Below are 13092 nucleotides of genomic sequence, written 5' to 3' on the forward strand. Positions count from 1 at the left end.
TGCACAGAGTATAGTCTCAAATGGTGCCAGCAGCTCCTGTTAAATGTCAAAAGATAAAATCAAGCCCTACTCCCAAGCATATTTTACATACTTTGTAAAGCTCTCATTCTGTGATATCCTGTCTTTGGTTCCTCTTCCCTGTGACATAGATGTTTCTTCTAGCTTCATTCTTTGGATGTGTATTTTCAAATTGTGTAGGCAATGTATTCTTAAATTGTACAGCTCTGTATGTGGATCCCCTGCCATCAATAAAATCTCAGGCTGACCAACAGTCACAGTTAGAGCTGATTTTTGGGTTTCTGTTACAGCTGCCAACCACAGGCAGCAGGTACTGGGAGTATTTACATTTATGTTCTCATCTGTGCCAAAGCCAGGTATCAGCACCTGCATTTGTGTCTTCTGTCAGCATCATGTCTGTTGTGCGATGCTTTGCTTTTCAGCAAAGAATCCATAAAGTTGCTTAAAAATATTGGAAGGGCCGGACTGATTTACTGCTAAATCATATAATGGCAAATTACTGGCATGTGAGAAATGATCTTGGAATTAGAATCAAATCAAAGAACAAACACACCTACAAAATAGAGTAGGGACTCACTGATTATTGATATTTGGAGGTGAGATGTGTGCATGTATGTATTTATGCATCCACATCAAGGTAAACCTCTATAGAAAGTTGCTTACACTTGTTTTCTATATAGTGTCATAGCATTTGCTAATTAATTACATTTTGCACAGCTATAGAACCTTTGCCATGTTTCAGAGTGTGTGAAACACAACCAGTCTCCACCAAGCAAGAAGGAGGTAGATCATGGTGGTGGTTTGAGGGGCTGTGTCAGGCCATGGGCTGGAATGATCTGGAAAAGGCAGAATATCCAGGTTTGAGAAAACAGATCCAACAGTGTATTTTTCTATTACTGTTTTTAAGCCAATACTTGATCTCAAGGTCTAGCCTAGTGATGGTAACTTTCTTCTTTCCAGTGTTTGGAGAATTTCTTGTTTCACAGCCTTGAAGCAAACCATTTTAAAATCAACTCTGTTATCCCACAAAGAGGTCTTTTTCCAACAGTGAAGTATCTGTTCAGTTGTCATTCATGGCAAGTACCCAGACAACCTGTCTCCTGTCCTTTTTGTTTTGTAGCAGTCTGACAGCAGTATCAGCTTCCAAGACTTCGTTAGATTGACATTCATGAGCAGAAGGTATGTGTTTCACCTTCACAATGCCCTCCCCAAAACCAGCATGATGTTGTGCCATGTACATAATTTATCACTTATCCCATGGCACTAAAACTACACAAGGATGTCTCCAACATTCTCCAGGGTGACAAGAGAATGATTTCTTTTTTTTTTTCCTCTGTTGCTGTTTCCATCACACTGCTTAACACCGGGAAGAACTTTGTCCCTGAAAATCACCCACCGTGTTTGATAATCTTTGTCAGAACATTGAACAGACACCAAACTACAGGGTATTTTAGGGCCCACTTTTCTGCCATTGCACATCTCAACTTGCTAGTAACTTCAGTGTAACAAATGGCAGACAAACACATAGACAAAGATGTAGAGATGGCATTGCTCCCTGGGAGCACACTGCTTTTTAAAAGCTGAGCAGGGGAACTTAGACTGTGCCTGTTAATTCAGTGATCAGCACCTCTACTGTGATTGCCAACAGGGCTGAACACATCCTTAATTTTTATCTGCAACCTGCATATGAGAAGCAAGACATGATCCTGCTTCTTCTGAGGTCAGAGGGAAAACATTTCATTGGGTACTTGGGAGCTGGTCTTCTCCCAAAAGCAGAAGTGGAGTGGCCTTGTACACTTGAACCGTTCTCCTGATACATGCCATGATTTTGGTACCTGTGTCTCCTTTTCACCACATCCCAGCACCTGTGCAGGGCTTGCAATTCAGTTTTTCAGAGAAGGGGAGATTGCCAATTCAAGTTTGGTGGGCAAGGGTAATTTGTTTGAATAAAACACATATGCCAGTCCTAGAAGAGATAGGGATGTGGACAGCAGTTCTGTCTTCCATGCTTCCCTAATTGGAGCTCACAAACCACTTCCTGTTCCCCAGGAAACTACTGGATCACAATAATTACTTAATTATTTCTAGATAGAGATAGTAAATAGGAGTATGAAACTTCTGGGCTCAGCCTCAGTCCTTTCAAAGGGTTGTCATATGAAAAACAAAAAAGAACGTATTAAGATTTCTTTTAAGACTAAAAATACATGTCTTTTAAACACAGCTCTTGAATAAGATTTTTTTTTATCTGATAATAAACACCTTGAAAAGAGTTCAATCTGAAACAGCTTCTTTTGATTTTTCTACTAAAAAAGATAGGATAAACTATATATGTTTTTTGGATAAACTGTTCTTTATTTTAGTTTTGTAGTTATGAAAACATAGCCACATGTTTATATATAGCAAAAATTGAAATATGTTTCTGAAATTATTACTAGTGATGCCTTAAGCCCCTAATGTTTTTTTTTCTATTTTTCTAATATTTGTAAGACTTGTAAGTTTTGTAAGTAATGGAAGTAGGTTTTAAAAGCAGAAACCCTTCCCTTCTTTGTCCCTTGTCCCTTTCCCTTTCCCTGTAGCACCCTTGTTTACACATTCCTTAAACCTCTTACCCCATTCTATCCTCCCTATATCACTCATAGCCCCAAATCTAATAGAAATGTTTAGTCTTTTGTCAAGGCAAGGCCTAGACAGTTGACAGAACAGCATATCTGGGCCTAAACCACAGAATACAGTCAAGAATTAGGTAACTATGTACCCTTTGTGCTCTGATGATGATGAAGGTGATGAAGTAGGTGGTCCCGAAATTTACCCCAGACCCATTTTAAGGGGGTGGACCCCGGGGCGGTCCAGAGCAAAGGCCACAGGGTGGACACATCTGGGATTGGATGGATGGTATTATATTATCTTGGGCACAGGGGCGCGTGTCTTGTAACATCTTAGCCTTGGCAAATAAACCCTTTCTTACCTCACCCCTAATTAACTGCTCCGGAGATTTTTTCAGCACCTAAATCCCACGGCAGCACTAGTGCTTTCAATTTTTATTTCTACATTCTCTTTTTCCCCACAGTCTTTTTTCTGTGGTGAGTGAAATATCTTCACAAACTCATGTTTTCCTTTTTATGACTGAAATGTGTTTTAATTGAAGGAAAGCAAACAGGTGGGTTTTGGTTTTCTGCACAATACAATATAACATTGCTTTTCAATGGTGGCTCAATGAAAATTTTAAAAACTAGTTCCTCTTGACTGCGTCTCCCATTTAGATGCCTATTAGATTTCTTAATTATTAAGTCACATTGGAAATTGCTATGTTTCACTCTAAGAGAAAATCTAACATGTTATTTTTGTAACTGGCAAAGGTGATCATTTTAAAGTAAGTTCAAGTGAGCCGCTCAGAGGTAAGAAATTTATACTTAACTGTGAAATAATTGAAAAAATTATAATAAAGCAATTATTGAGAATGCTTTGCTAAGATTGAGTCAATTACTATCACCCAATTACCAGAGAGGGTTTTGAAATTTGAAGTACATTAAATCATTGTGGTATGATTTTGTAAACCATGGTTGCAATACCAGTGGCAGTGTAGCAAATTAAACTGCTGGGAAAGTAAATGTATAGTTATGCCTCGGTGGCTGTAAAGTGTCTCTGTGCTCTGACTGAAACAGCCCCATTTAAGAACAACAATCTACATATTTTGGAGTTCACGTAGCTTGCCTATATTTTCTGATGGAGAGGAGAAAATGTCCCTCAGGTCACTTTCATTTTGTTGCATTAAGGTAAAGGCCTGTGAAAATGGATTAAGAATGGGACTTAAATTGCAAAAGCATCACTGTAAAGTGTATTGGAAGTGAAAATGGCTTTTTGTTCGTATTCCAGTTATTGTGCCCATTAGACACTATATTGGTTAAAGAAAAGTACCCATCAGTGAATTGTGGTGGATACATATGAATTACTTCTTACCATCTTTCCTTTTGCATTATGTATCATTCTGCTTGGAGCACAGCATTAGCATTATTTTCTTGAGAATAACATTTTCTTATATTCTATGACATTTTAATCAAGAAATGAAAAAAATATTATTTGCACTCATACTGAAAAATATAGGTTTATTCCTTCGTATTAACTTCTTTAACCTAATTTAAGTACAAATACTTTTTGCAAAATTTGTCAGCAGCAATATCAAATGTGTACAAAGCCAAAATGAAGATTTATGGGGAAGATTTTCAATGGCATATGTCAGTTAGCATTTCTTTTCCTTTTTGGAAATCTCTTCTGCTTAATTGGGGCAGAATGACACCCATTTAAAGTTAATTAATTGTTATTATGTTAAGTAGAGCACTCTGAATGTTATTAGCTGAGTGCTGGCAAACTGGAGAACCAGAGTGGTTCTGATTATTTTTTCTCATTGACGTATCCAACACTTTTGACTACGTTGTGGCTACTTTGTTAGCATAACTTATGAGTTGTTTGTGTGGTGCCTGATGTGCTCCTGGTGTGGGGTTTGTCTTTTGACAGTACAGGGACCAATCTGAGCGCAGGGGGGCCAGTGGGGTGCCCCTTTCCAGGAAGCAGGGCTGCTGGGGCACACAGGCCAGGAGAGGTTATTGCTAGCAGGAGAAAGAACCTTCCAGGGGCCGGTTCCTGGGGATGAGGAGGGTTTGCAGTTAGGCATTTCCATGGCAACAGGCTCAGGGGAGCTGCCAAGAAAGAGGGAAGGTCAAAGGACAGAAAACGGCTGGGAGAGGCAGCATGAGGAGCTGATGAAAGTGTCCCAAGGGTTGTTGCAGGGTCTCGGAGAAGCACATGTCTTTGGGCTGCTGCCTTGACACCCTATTAGGGGCATGCAGAAGGCTGGAGAGGGGCTGTCTGGCAGTGCTTGGGGCCTGGGGGAATATGGGGAGCTGCCGAAGGTGTGAAAGTGCAAGTGGCTGAAGCCTCAGGAGGCAGCCATGCCCCAGAGCAGAGGGCTGAGGGCAGCTGTGATGCCCCGGTCTCTCAAGGAGCTGGTCCCTCCAGTGGCAAGTCTATTACAAGCACACTCAGCTGGAAAGTTTTAGCTGTACTCAGGGGTAAAGTATTGCCCTTTAGCTCAAAACTTAAATATAAGTGGTGAATCGGCACAGAGCATCATTTGGTCCTAGGTGGTGGGCATCAGATAGAGCTGCTCTTTTAACAGTAGTTGGAATTATATTCATGTGAAAGATCATATTTAATCTGTTATTAATTATTTAATAAGGACTGATGGAATGAACAAAAAAAGATTGAGTGCCATTAAGTACAGAACTTGGGAGATTTCCCTGGCAATGCTTTAATATTTGATGCAGAGATTGTTTTTACGTGCAAACATATGGTCACAGCAGGTATTAACTAAAATGGCCTGAGAAAGGAATGCGATTTCCCTTTCCTCCCCCCATCTTCCAGCCCAGATGTGCTGTTCACAGTGAGCAGCAATGGGAATCTGCAGCACAGCTCCTCTCCTCCTTTCACACGTGAGTTGTGCTTCTCTGTGATTGCTGCAGGAATGGGTTTAGCCTCTGGGAGCAGTGCGTACCTCCACAATTCATTTCTCCGTTTCTAATTTCACACTGCAAACTTCCCAAATGGGGTTCCCAAAAGGGGTGGCTCGCCATGAGTTCGCTGGTGATGGACGCTTCAGGGCGGTCGGGAAGAAGGGGAGGGAATACACTGGAGAGCTTGTGCATGAAGGAGCCCTGTCACCCTTTTACCTCAGACAAGCCCCAGCACACAAAGCAGCTGTGGGGAGGTCACACAGGGGAGTGAGCCCAGAGCTGGCCAGGGGGCCATGGTGGCCCCGCGGCAGGGGAAAAGTGGCCGGCGTGGCTGGGAGCTCTCTGCTCCAGCTGCTCTGGTGGAGGACTCCAAATCCTGCTTTGGGAGTGTGAAAGGAAAACTTCTCTTTTGGGCTGGCAGCTCAGTGACCCCTGCAGTCCTACACATTGCAGGGCACATAGTCAAAGGTAGGAGTGCCTGCAGCTGCCGCTTGGCTGAGGCGGCCATTTTGCAGTGGTGCACCTCATGTGGTGGCCATTTGCCTGACACAGCCGTTTGCTTGCAGAGCCATGTCTGTGGTGGCCGTTGACCTGAGGCAGCTATTTGCTGAGGCTCCCCACATGTGGCCACTTGCCCCATGCAGCCGTTTGCCCAAGGCTCTTCATGTGTGGTGGCTGTGAGCTGGCTGTTTGCCCAAGGCGCCTCATGCAGCGGCCATTTTCTGAGGTAGCTGTGGTGCTGGTTTTCATCCCTGAGGGGGGGGCCAGTGCGTCCTGTAGGCTGTGACTTGGGAGCACTGACAGGGGAACAGCGCTGCCAACATCTGAGAACAGGAATTTGCGACAGACAAGAGACGAGAGGGCCAACAAGGGGCAGCTCTGTGCTGCTCTCTGACCCCTCATACATGCAACCACAAGGCAGCCCCCAGGGAATGGCCACAGGGAAGCACTGATCTTGGATCCTCCCTGGGAAACCGCAAAGCTTCATAGGGAGGGCTGGGTTGGTGGCTCTTCTTGTACCTGAAGGTCTGACTCTACCAAGAGCCCAACACTCTGCTGTTCCAGTCCAGTTCCACCACAAACAGTGGTTGTCCAAGCTAATGAATGCTGTAAGGAAAAGAAATTAATCCCTCTAAAGCCATATTATCCAACAGGCTTGTGCTTAAGTGGACAAGTTTGACTTGAGTCAAGAGGATTCCCAGATTGAGAAAGGAGTGAGGATCATCTCATAATAATAAAATAATGAAAAAAATTTAAAATAAATGGAAAGTAAAGCGATTGAGAATAAAATATATCAAATTAAACACAACTTTTTTTTTTTCAAATAGATCTTGTGTTTCTTGGTCTATGAAGGGAAACAGGCATTTTGTTGGAGATGCTGTTATTCGTGTCATTTGCCCGTGGTTTGATCTAAATTTTAATCACACGCACACACAAAGTTGTAAATAAAAAATTGTGCATCCTTATTTTTTATCTTTTTAAGAACCCTGATCAGGCACTGTGGAAACCTTCTGAATGCACAAGGAGGAAAGAAATCACTGAGAGCAGTGAGAATAAAGTATGAGGCTTCAGTAAGTAAGTCAACAGAGAGAAGAGGAGGAAAGGCACATGTCTGGAAGGCTGTTGGAAGTCTGCAAACTGATGATCAGGAAGAAGACGGGAATGAATAATAGCATAAGAAGAGAGACAATGACCAGAAAAGAAATGATGGAATAAAAGGTGAGGTGAGGAATGATGCTGAGTTGTAGCAGTGTCACAGGAGATTCAAGCTCTTGTGATGTATGGGAAAGTTGAACATGGTTGCACCATTCTTGTAGTGTCTTGAATACTCCCCAAAAGCCAAGTCTCGTATCAGTGCCTTCACTTCTTTGCTTGGCACCATATTTATAATTGATTTCTTGTAGGATTTGTCTCTGTTCTCCAAGATTCCTTTCCCCTGTGACTCGTCTTGTCTTGATTTACTTGTATGTGGGACTGCCCTTGAAGGCTTTTCCCAGACAGGTGCAGAACATAAAATGGTGCCTGGCAGCTTGGTTATTCTGCTCCACAGGTAGTGAGTGTCTGGGCTTTCCAGGCGGCGTGCTAAAGCTACACTTACTACTGTGAGCAACATGAAAGAATAACGCATCTGTTTGGACAATGTAACAGTCTTATCCTTGCCTGGAACAAAGTTTGATTTGTAAACATTGGTGAAATCTGAGGTCTCTTGTAGTGCAAGGGCTGTCTCACCACCTTTTTTCCAAGAGGAAGAGGTAGCAAGACTCCCCCAGGATGGGGGAAGATGGTGTCCTGCTGCTCCCTGGGGAATACTTTAATGCTCTTAGCTGGCAGTGCACTTTTACTTGCTGTAGGTGGACCTGCCTCCTCCAGCTCCCAGGGAGGAGGCTGAAATGCAGTCACTGCATGCAGAATCTCAATAGATAATGTGAGCTGAAAAACAGGCAGGAAATAAACTCATCTTTACTCTGAGATGCGGTCTTGTCTAATGCCTGAGGACTTTCATCTGAATTTGGGTGAAGTTTTCAGAAAACTCCTTAGTCAGCTACTGTTTCTTTGTGTGAAAGTAATTTTTTCTCTCTGGATTTACCCAACCTTGCGGATGCCTCCAGCAGGGAAAAGAAATCCTTTTAAATCATGATAGCCACAATCATACAATTGAACTACCTTTTATACAGTAGTTGTCGCAAATGCTGTGTTGAAAAGAGGCATTTCTTTCACTAGAATAAGCTATCAAGTCAGGTTCTGTTATCCAAGTTCATAGCAGTATTAGTTCTGGTTTATTGATGTGAATTTGTGGGGAAAAACCGAGGCAGAACAATAAGAATTCTGTAATGATTGACTGCTTTGAGACAGTGTTGACTATCATAAAAGGGAACGTTCAGAGTAGGAATATGCAAAACTTGGCATTTGTTTATGATTAAAGAAAATAGAGTGGAGGGAGTTGCATTTGCAATAAAAGTCAGAGTATATTGTAATAATATGATTGTTAGCTTGCTTTTTATACTCATAGACTTCACCTGTGATACACATTTTGAAGAAACTTAATGTGAACCTTCTGTCTTGGAGTAGCAGATGGCTATTCTGGTCTAACTGTGGATTGGTGGCTTGGAGAGCACTGAGAAGCTCTGCGGCAGTGAAGTTAATGAGAGAGAGCAGACTTTTACTTAGTTCAAACCTGAATTCCAGGTAGCAGTTTTTTCTGCTGTCCACAGGATCAATTGTACAGATGACATAAACGAGGAAGATCACGGTGCTGGTTGTAAACTGCTGAAATTGCCTCTCGTGTCAGGGTCCATAGACCAATTTTCCAGTCTTCTGGGAATACAGGCCATGGTTTCACCTAGTGATCCTTCGTGGTTAACAGAAAGGCATCCAATCATGTGAAGATATTAGGAACAGGGAACCTGCTGTTTCTTTTCTTATTTCAGTAGTTTATCATTCATATTATTAAAAGCTTTATCTAATTTCAATTTGCCTCACTTTGGGGCTTTTTTTGTTGTTAAGTCTTGTTAGACTTACTCTGCAGGATTTAAGAGCCATGATTACAGGTATTTTCTCCTTAAAGAAAAGGAAATGTCATCGATTTTTATTTTGTATTCTTTGTCCCTTCATTTGATTCCAAAACCTCTTCTGTGCATCCTTCTCAATTTTGATGTGTCTTTAAAACATGAGGAGTCCTATGAGCAGCCTTTTGTTATGGGTCTCAAGAGTGCTTCAGAGGTGAGCAGAACCACATCCTGATTTCTTATTACTTCTCTTTTGTGCAGCCAAGGATCACACTGGAACTTGGCACTGATTTTAGAGTTGCTGCTGTGCAAGGCAGGGTCCCCTACTCTGTAGCTGTGGATGACAATATTTGTAGCTTTATGACTTTGCATTGGGCTGCCTTATGACTTTTGAGTTTGTCACGTAGGCTCAGTTTAACAAGCATCTGGGTCCATTTTGAGTGAACTCACTCATTTCTTTACTGTTTATCATTCTGACTGTGTTTGCTTCTAGTTGTATTTGCAGGGATGTAATATTTACCTCCAGACTGTAAATACTGTATCATCAATGGGACCCACTCCTGTTAAATCATGATTACCTCTAACAAATGTTTTAGTGTTTCTTTTCTTCTTGTTTTCAACACTTAGGTAACGTAGTCAGTTTTTAATCCAGTAACTATATACTTTAGGGCCTTAAAAACCTCACAGAATTCTGAGGATATTGCATTTCTGCTCTTGTCTTTATCAGCCAAACTTGTAATCCCATCAAAGAATGAGGCATCTTTGGCTCTGCAGGAACTGCTTGTGGAAAATAGGCTACAGAGACATTTTGAACAGCTGTTTTGCTTGAGAATTAAAACATTGTGGAATGCTGTAAGTAAAAGACCTGAAACTTTTTCAGTCCCTTAGTGTTTCCAGATATCCATGCAGGTTAATGTTGGCACCTTTCTAAGCATACTGTGCGTGTAGTTTATGGAAATTTCTGTGACATCTTGGCCAACTTCAGAGGTCTGGGCCTTTTGCTTGAGTTTTTATTCAAACCTTGAGGATAAGAGCAGTTTTTGGCACCAGCTTGACCTGTTTTCAGTAAATTCATTTCCCCCGCAAAAGCCTGCATTCTTAATACAATGGGCACTGTTTATCTGCATTGCTGTTTCATTCCTCATGATGCTGAAAAATTAGAATGTAGAATAAATTTGTTTTTCTATGCAAATATTTTTCCTACCTATTAAGTACCTGAAGGCTCAAACTGATCAGAATTTGCATTTATTTCTTGTGGTTTTGAATTCTTGTAAGTATTTCTTTACAGGTATTGAAAAAATTGAGAGCCACTTTTATGAAGGAAGTTATCTAGTTGTTTAAGTCCACATTTATAAAAAAAAACCCCAAAGCCCCCCTTACTACATTCTGCAATACAAAGGAGTTCAAGTTGGAGGCTGATAACATGATCATGAAGTAGCTTTTCTCTTGCCTGCATATTGATTTGATCTTAATATAAAATAACATGAATTCTTTCCAAGTCTCACTACCTCAGCAATTAGTGGAGACTTAAGGTTTCAGAAGAGAATGATGTATGAAAAGCGAGTATGTACAGACAACACAAGGACAGTGTCAGAGCAGTAATGACTTTGTTTCCTTTGCATGTCTTTGTTCATGTGATTTATTAACTGTGATTTGTTTATCAGTTGTGGCTTTTTTCCCTTCTCATATTTGGCTTGTTTGGCTCTGTGCAGTGGTAAGTAGCTAAAGCCCTACCATCAGTAGTTCTGTTGCCTACTGAATATTTTCTTCTGAGATGAAAGTGTGCTTCAGCTGTGCTGCTCTCAAATAACCGTCTGATCCGTCCTCGCTGTGCAGAGGAAAACAATATTTTAATTTCTTTTCACGTGGGTAACTTCTCTGGAAATTGGGTGCTTCGTGGCCACACTGCAGCTTCAGTATCACTACAGCACGAAACAGAGGGAAAGGGGGAAAAGGAATTTTCATATGAGCAGGTCTTCTCTAATGTTTAGAAATGGAATAGTTTTTACTCCTTCTTTATAAACGCCTTCTTCTAGAAAATTAAAATCAAGGAGGGCATGTGCACTAATTTTATCAGTGGCAAGAAGTTTTCAGCTTACAATACTAGAAATAAGGTCAAGAAATATGCAGTTCTGAGCCCTATAAAAGCCTCTTTCTCCTTTATCGTGAAGTCTTTACTCGTGATACATAGGAGCAAATAGTCTTAAATATAACTATATGCATTTCAGATTTATCAGAAATGAATGAGAGAAGAATAAGACATTCAGGTAAACACTAGCAGTTTAGCATAAAATCAACCACAGAAGATTTAAGCATAATCCTTGATTCTGCAGAGCTCAAACTGCTCTAATTCCTACCCCAGCACAGCACTTAAACACACACTGAACTATAAGCATTTACCTGCTTCTGCAGGGTTCTGTGAGGAATATTCATGAATTTAAAGACTAAGAAATAACAGAAATGCTTTGTTAGTGCAAGGATAGAATGCTTCTAACTTTGCAGGATCAAGCCTATCTTCCTTTTTGTGTCTTTTTCTTAAATTATCTTTTAATTTAGCTATTATAACGTAGACTTTGCTATTCTGTCATGGGACTCTATTCTTATGTGTGTTTCATTGGATTGAAAACAAAAAAGATGATGATTTTCCTTTCTAAAGAAAAAGTAATGCTTTCCCCTGTGTATTGTTACACTGACTTTCCCGGCAGAGAGGAGCACCAGGGGATTTGTTAGTGCACACGTTAACTTCCAAACCTCCTTGCATCCACTGAATTTTTAGTACATTTTAGAGTAATCCTGCTGTGCCCTTTTTGGCATCACTGCAGGTACAGTTGTGTCTCAGTGACTCCCTGACATTGCTTGTGGTGGCCAAGCAAGCTCACTCAGAGCCCTGTTTACTTGACACTGCTGCATACTAATACTCCCAGACAAAGGGGAGTCCTGAGGAGCCGGCCAGAAGCTGTGTGTCATTGCTTCTATGAGGTATATCTTTCTGTAGTGTTTGAGATGTTTTGTTTTCCATCATGCACTGCAACAGTGGAAGGGAGGGGAAGGAAGAGCTGCTCTTCCCATTTCACACAATGGAGTGTGGAAAAATTAGCCCAAGGCTACAGATAATGTCTGTTGTAGTTGAGTAACAAGTTGCTGTCTTGGCCACTGTCTTGACTGTTGTCTTGGAGACTCTGTGCCTCTTGTGTCACACAGCTGGGAGGAATTTAACTCAAACCATTTTCATGCCCAGGTCTGCACCTTCCTCAGCTCTAATGAGACCCTGCAATTAACTGCTGCTTTATGGAGCCCTGCAGGGTCAGACTATGGAAGAATTGCACTTGACAGGGATAAGTGGTATAGAAATGTTTCTTAGTCTACAGAAAGGCACGGAAGGCCAATGTTTTCCACAAAGAAGTTCAGAATTTCTATGGTAAAGTTGGTAAAAGAATGCACCTTACTGTAGTGTTTTGGAATGGTCCAAAAATCTGCAAACCACAGCACTTCCTTTTAATTCCTGTTCTAAACTGTTGGGAGCTATTGAATTCTATGGGAAAAACATCTTGGTTAGAGGAGACTATCACAGAATGGATAGGAAAGTAAATTCATCATCCTGTATAGAGTCCAGTGCTGACTATTGAGATGGTCTGATCCTCCTGCTTTCAGTGCTGCTTAGTAAGAAATGGTCCTGAAGAAAACTGGTGACATCAGACAAACATTTCTGTTACTAGTGTGCATTGAGTTTGAACAATGTACTCAGGAAGTGAAGCAAAAAAAGACTTAAAGGTTTGGACGAAGCAATTATTTGGGGCTTGCAGAATGGACTTTTTGCCTGTGTGTATTGTATCTATTTCAGAGATTACAATGTCAGTGTTTTTTAATGCTGGTTATTATCAGTGTAAAAGAGACCCATAAGTGTAGGTGATCCTTGTATTGCTTTATCTAAGGGGTTCCAGAAGGCACGTGAAATGTTACAGGCTGAAATTTGGAAAAGGTTTTGAGTCAGAAGTCCAAAGGCTTGTTTTGACCCCTGTAATAAACATGTTATTTCAGGTAAGATTAATCTGGAGAAAAGG

The 13092-nt window shown here is 41.1% G+C and overlaps 1 long non-coding RNA gene across 3 annotated transcripts in view; it reads left to right on the top strand.

The window, feature by feature from the left end:
- Positions 1 to 949: 949 nt before the first annotated feature.
- LOC113955437 overlaps positions 950 to 13092 on the top strand; it is a 31763-nt gene continuing 19620 nt past the window's right edge. Inside the window, exons 1-2 of one of the 3 annotated variants that reach the window (XR_003530556.1) lie at positions 950 to 1197; positions 7009 to 7244. This is a non-coding gene — a long non-coding RNA (uncharacterized LOC113955437). Of the gene's footprint in view, positions 1198 to 3094; positions 3176 to 6007; positions 6253 to 7008; positions 7245 to 13092 lie in introns of those variants that run through there. The other 2 variants (XR_003530558.1, XR_003530555.1) reach the window with 2 other exon arrangements.

The sequence above is a fragment of the Corapipo altera genome, unplaced genomic scaffold (assembly GCF_003945725.1).
Source record: "Corapipo altera isolate COAL_440 unplaced genomic scaffold, ASM394572v1 133, whole genome shotgun sequence".
NCBI lineage: Eukaryota > Metazoa > Chordata > Aves > Passeriformes > Pipridae > Corapipo > Corapipo altera.